We start from the raw sequence: 7037 nt of genomic DNA on the forward strand, positions 1-7037 counted from the left end.
AATGAGGAGGAACTGGGGTGAAAAAGGAGTCAGAAAAAGTTTTATTTATTTGACAATGACATGAACATGTGTCATTTTCTTATAGCCAAGAGAGATATTTTCAGCTAAATTTCCTTTGGGTTGGATTTGTGGACTTTTCAGAGACTATCACTATAGATCGCTGTTCTATAGATTCCTTAACATGTTTCTTCTTCTCCCTCACTGCTAGCATTCTTTTCTAAATGTCTGATTTATGATAATAGATCTCATACAGATGTTCTCTTTTGGAGTTTCACCAGGTGACTCTCTTGAAAAAACCTCTCTAAGACAGTTCCAGGACAGTTCCCTTTGTTGACTGTTTCTAGATGGAATATGCCCTGGTATCTTCTGTCCAGTTAAAGATTGTCTCTTACACAGCCATCTCAGTCAATTGGATGGTCATCCAGCATCTTCTTGGGCCTTCAGGCTCCTTTAGGCCTATCTAAGATCAGCCATTGTATTCGTCTAATCCTCAGATGCTAAAGGAAATAGATGAAACTCTCTGAATGGTCTCCTAAAACTCTTTGTATTGGGCTGAAAACGATGTGGAAGCATCATTCTGTGCAACAGCTGCTATGAAAGGGGCCACACACCATACTAACAATTCCCTCCAAAGAACTTCTCTGCCTATTTGCCTCTTTAGCTTTTCCACTTTTATACACTCTAAGATGAGTGCCTAAAGGTGGCAAAACTAATATTTGAACACCTTTTTGCTTATCCCTTCTCAAGTGGTCTGGAAATACCAAAACATTGGGTTCATAACCTCAAGGTCCTATTTTTTGGAACATTCAGAATTGTCAGTAGCAATCCTATTTGATGTCCTAGTATAATACAGAAAGGATTATAAGAGAAGTGTCAGAGTACCACAAATAATGCAGACAAAATTTTTAAATCATTTATAGCACTTTCTTAAATCAGCTCATTACTAATTGTTGGCCAGGAAACAATTGTCCTAAACAATATACATAATTTTGTTATGTCATTATCAAGTCCTCTATACTGGCAACTGAATGAATGGAAGTCTTTTTTCCTATTTCAGGGCATAGAGAACTATGTTCAGAATTTCTTTTGAATAAAATACACTGTATAATTAATTGCATGTGAAGCACATCATTCAGTTGAGAATTAGTTTTATGTTTTCAAAAGTTTTCGTGGACTGAAATTGATCATACATATTTCATACTATTTTAAATTTGTAAACTTTTACATTTGGTATAATTTAGTTCCAACTGTATTATAAAATGAATATCAGATAATATCTAGAGGCAAACTAAGGGAAAAGTGCATTATCTGGTAAACTGAAATGTTAAGTCATTAATCATATTCTTCCTCATAATTTTTTTTTCAAAGACAGATTATTTGCTTTCAAATCTCATAGGAAGGCTTATAATTCATAGCCATATTTAAAGTGAGAAAACTGGTCATATTTAATATTTGTTTAAATTCTCTCAGTCTCCATCTATTCTCCTTCAACCTTAATTTCATATACTCTAGAGGCTAGAAAGTTAGAAAAAAACAAGCAAAATGATTTTCCCAAATTTCTCTGAAGCTACGGTTCTACAAGTAGATGCACTCAGAGTTCAGTTCAGTTCAGATGCTCAGTAGTGTCTGACTCTTTGCGACCCTATGGAGACTGCAGAACATCAGACTTCCCTGTCCAGAACCAACTACTGGAATTTACCCAAACTCATGTTCATTGAGTCGGTGATGCCATCCAACCATCTCATCCTCTGTCATCCCCTTTTCCTCCGGTCCTCAATCTTTCCCAGAATCAGGGTCTTTTCTAATAAGTCAGCTCTTCGCATCAGGTGGCCAGAGTACTGGAGATTCAGCTTCCACATCAGTCCTTCCAATGAACACCCAGGACTGATCTCCTTTAGGATGGACTGGTTGGATCTCCTTGCAGTCCAAAGGACTCTCAAGAGTCTTCTCCAACACCACCTTCAAAAGCATCAATTATTCGGTGTTCAGCTTTCTTTATAGCCCAGCTCTCACATCTGTACATGACTACTGGAAAAACTATAGCAATGACTAGACAGACCTTTGTTAACAAAGTAATGTCTCTGCTTTTTAATATGCTGTCTAGGTTGGTCATATCTTTTCTTCCAAGGAGCAAGAGTCCTTTAATTTCATGCCTGCAGTCAACATCTGCAGTGATTTTGGAGCCCCCCCAAAAATAAAGTCTGTCACTTTTTCCACTGTTTCCCCATCTATTTCCCCTGAAGTGATGGGACCAGATGCCATGATCTTCATTTTCTGAATGTTGAGCTTTAAACCAACTTTTTCACTCTCCTCTTTCACTTTCATCAAGAGTCTCTTTAGTTCTTCTTTGCTTTCTTCCATAACGGTGGTGTCATCTGCATATCTGAGGTTATCGGTATTTCTCCCAGCCATCATGATTCCAGCTTGTGCTTTAGCCTGCCCAGTGTTTCTCCTGATGTACTCTGCATATAAGTTAAATAAGCAGGGTGACAATGTACAGATTGACGTACTCCTTTCCCAATAAAGAACCAGTCTGTTGTTCTATGTCCAGTTCTAACTGTTGCTTCCTGATCTGCACACAGATTTCTCAAGAAGCAGGTCAGGTGGTCTGGTATTTCCATCTCTTTCAGAATTTTCCACAGTTTGTTGTGATCTACATAGTCAAAGGCTTTGGCATCATCAGTAAAAAAGAAGTAGATGTTTCTCTGGAACTCTCTTGCTTTTTGATGATTCAAGGGATGTTGGCAATTTGATCTCTGGTTCCTCTGACTTTTCTAAATACAGCTTGAACATCTGGAAGCTCATGGTTCACATACTGTTGAAGCCTAGCCTGGAGAATTTTGAGCATTACTTTGCTAGTGTGTGAGATGAGTGCAATTGTGTGGGAGTTTGAACATTCTTTGGAATTGCCTTTCTTTTGGATTGGAATGAAAACTGAACTTTTCTAGTCCTGTGGCCACAGCTGAATTTTCCAAATTTGCTGGCATATACAGCACAGAACTTTCACAGCAGCATTTTTTAGGATTTGAAATAGCTCAACTGGAATTCCATCACCTCCACTGGCTTTGTTAGTAGTAATGCTTCCTAAGGCCTACTTGTCTTCGCATTCTAGGATGTCTAGCTCTAGGTGAGTTATCATACCATCATGATTATCTGGGTCATGAAGATTTTTTTTCATGTAGCTCTTTTGTGTATTCTTTCCACATCTTCATGATATATTCTGCTTCTGTTAGGCCCATACCATTTTTCTCCCCTATTGTGCCCATCTTTGCCCATGACATTCTGGGTATGAACTATTCCCATGAATACGGATGTAATGCACAACATAATTATAGTAATCCTACTATATGCTGTATATGCAGATGGTTAATAGAGTAAACCCTAAGAATTCTCATCATAAGGAAAATATTTTTTTATGTTTCTTTAGTTTTGTATCCATACGAGATGATGATATCCACTAAACTTACTGTGATCATAATTTGATGCTGTATGTAAGTCAAATCATTAAGATATATATCTTAAACTCATACAGTGTTGTATGTTATGTATCAAGAAATCTAGAAGATAAATATTTTTTTAATCTAAAACAAAAAGATTATACAATTGTTGCTGTTCAGTCCCTCAGTCATGTCCGAATCCACGTGACCACATGGACTGCAGCATGCCAGGCTTCCCTGTCCTTCATAATCACCCAGAGTTTCCTCAGACTTATGTCCACTGAGTCGGTGATGCTACCCAACCATTTCATCCTCTGTCATCCCCTTCTCCTGCCTTCAGGCTTTCCCAGCGTCAGGGTCTTTTCCAAGGAGTCATTTCTTCGCATTATGTGGCCAAAGTATTGGAGTTTCAGCTTCAGCATCAGTCCTTCCAATGGATATTCAGGACTGATTTCCTTTAGGATGGACTGGTTGAATCTCCTTGAAGTCCAAGGGACTCTCAAGAGTCTTCTCCAACACCACAGTTTGAAAGCATCAACTCTTAAGTGCTCAGCCTTTTTTGTTGTCCAGCTCTCACATCCATTCATGACTACTGGAAAAACCATATCTTTGATTATACAGACCTTTGTAGGCTGAGTAGCATCTCTGCTTTTTAATACACTGTCTAGGTTTGTCACTTATACAATAGTTTATTCTATAAGAGTTTTCAAATATTTATAAAATAAGAATTTAAGAATATGTATGAAGATATATACTTATTACATCAGATACATAAGGGAAGATATTTTTATATTGACTAAACATATTTATATAGGTGAACTGAAGAGAAATTTGTTTCAGTCAATATATTAAACCAAACAGCTGTAAATGGTTGTAACTGTAGTTTGCTTTTGAATAGTGGCCTTATAACCTGGATTCAGTGATGTCTATTTAAATAGTTAAGATGCTAGAAATTCCTTGGTTTTATATAGAGTAAATTAGCAAAATATATATGCATAAAGCATAAATAATATAAAGGGGAGTCCTGCCAAGGCCAGGTAACAATGTGTCAACTACAAAGAATAGTTGTCTTTAAAGACAGTATAGGCCTTAAAAATGTTGTGAGCAGCAGGGATGTTTTTACAGGGACTAATTGAAATTATATGTTTTAGCAACCCAAAATGTTGATTAGACCTTTAACTCCTATTTTGATCTATATAACAGAAAAAGAAAACTGTACATTTAGCTAAAGAAGACCTAATATGTGTCATAAGGAGAGAATTCATGTGCCCTCACTAAATTCTAATATTTGAATCTTTTACAATAATCATGACTCCACTAGCATCATGTCATGTTGTACAAGACGTACCTGTGTGGTGAAACGGAGCCCATGAAAGCATTTAGACAACCCTCAACATTTCATAAAAATATGATTAATATGATAAAACATTACCAGATCTATTTAGCCATTCTCTGTTTCCCATTAAATTGGCTTTTGCCACTGATGTCTAAATTATGCTTCTCTCAAAGGCTTTACTGTGATTGATAACACCTCCTCTCTTGGCTCCTGATTATTTGTTAGTGAATCACCAGGTATTTATTTCACTAATTTGCCAAATGTGACTCTAACTCTTTGATCATAAACTGAACATGCCACCTACTTTTTGTTTCTCAATAAAGTATCAGCTAATGAATGCCAAGCTTTTAATTTCCAGCCACGTTCAATTTCCAGCTAATAAAATGCCAAGTTTTCAATTTGCTAAAAATCTATAAGCACCTCAGTAGATACAGAATGTATTTCCCCAAAAATTATATGTTGTAAGTATAATCTTCAATGTGATTTTATTAAGTTGTGGGACCACTCTGTTCAGTTCAGTTCAGTCGCTCAGTCGTGTTTGACTCTTTGCGTCCCCATGAATTGCAGCACGCCAGGCCTCCCTGTCCATCACCCACTCCCGGAGTTCACTGAGACTCACGTCCATCAAGTCAGTGATGCCATCAAGTCATCTCATCCTCTGTCGTCCCCTTTGCCTCCTGCCCCCAATCCCTCCCAGCATCAGAGTCTTTTCCAATGAGTCAACTCTTCGCATGAGGTGGCCAAAGTACTGGAGTTTCAGCTTTAGCATCATTCCTTCCAAAGAAATCCCAGATAGGAAGTAGTTAAATTTAGATGAGGGCTTGAAGGAAAGACCACTATAAGGGAATTAGCATTGTTACCGGAAGAAGAAGAGACCAGAATTCTCTCTCTTTCTGTCAGTGACGATACATGAGAAGGTGGCCATCTGCTAGCCAGAAAGAGAGCTCTCACCAAAAATGGAGTATTTCAGCACTTTGATATTGGACTTCCCAATCTCCAGAAGTATGAGCAAAGTCTGTTGTTTAAGACTCGCAGTCCATGTATTTTGCTACAATCCGCTGAATAGACAAAGAAAATTCAAATGGCCTTTTTTTAATTTTCAAGTGAAAATCCTAAAGGGCTTTAATAATGTAATTTAAGACTTACTCCTATGGGAAACATTGCTCAGTCTCAGATATTGGTTGGAAAAAAGTGGTGAAGGAAATATTAAAGTTGTGCTTTTACTTTCTCCACCTTGTTAAAATGTATAGTATGTGTTTTTCTTACTTACAAAAGTTGCATAAGCAGAATTTGGAAAATATAGGAAAGTATAGAGGCAGATATTCCATAATAAATATTTTTTATATTGTGTTAGTTTATTTCCTTAAATTAATTATTAAATGCATATATAATATAAAACCATATATACACATTATATGTGCATGTGAAGTTTGCATTATATATATATTTTATAACAATATGTTCATATGTTTTACATATGTTATTTTTTGGGGGGGGATGGGGAGGGCATGGCAATTCATTCCAGTAATCTTGCCTGGAGAATCCTATGGACAGAGGAGTCTGATGGGCTATAGTCCATAGGGTCACAAACACTCAGACATGACTGAAGCGACTTAGCATGCACTCACTCCTTTTTTAGCTTGAAACTTTCAAATCATTATTATACATTCTTTGAAACCAATTTTTTAGTAAATACACTATGCCACCATACGGATAAACAATAATTTATTTAACAAATCTGAATTAGTGAAGTCATTAAGGTTGCTTGGATGTGAGTACTTGTTTAACAGATGTAATATGAAAAGTTACAGTTCAGCAGTATTTTTCAACACATGGTTGAAATTTACTGAAATTTCCGACCTTATTTATGTGAAATATGTATAATTTTCACTTTACACATTTTTGTGAGTTGACATACATTAAATTGAATATACTTAGTGTAGCATATGTGCCCAGTAGCTCAGTTGGTCTGACTCTGTGTGACCCCATGGACTGTAGCCCACCAGGCTTCTCTGTCCATAGATTTCCCAGGAGGAATACTGGAATGAGTTGCCATTTCCCTCTCCTTAAGATCTTCAAAACCCAGGGATTGAACCCATGTTTTCTGCATTGGCAGATGGATAGTTTACCCTGAGCCACCTAGGAAATCCACATGTAATGAAGAGGAGTCTTCAGACTTAGATTATTCTTTATGTATTTAAGGATACATGTTATTATATATCTTCTAAAACACAGTGCACTCATGCAGAATTTTATTGTTTGTA

Source organism: Bubalus kerabau, chromosome 3 (genome assembly GCF_029407905.1).
Source record: "Bubalus kerabau isolate K-KA32 ecotype Philippines breed swamp buffalo chromosome 3, PCC_UOA_SB_1v2, whole genome shotgun sequence".
Taxonomy (NCBI): domain Eukaryota; kingdom Metazoa; phylum Chordata; class Mammalia; order Artiodactyla; family Bovidae; genus Bubalus; species Bubalus kerabau.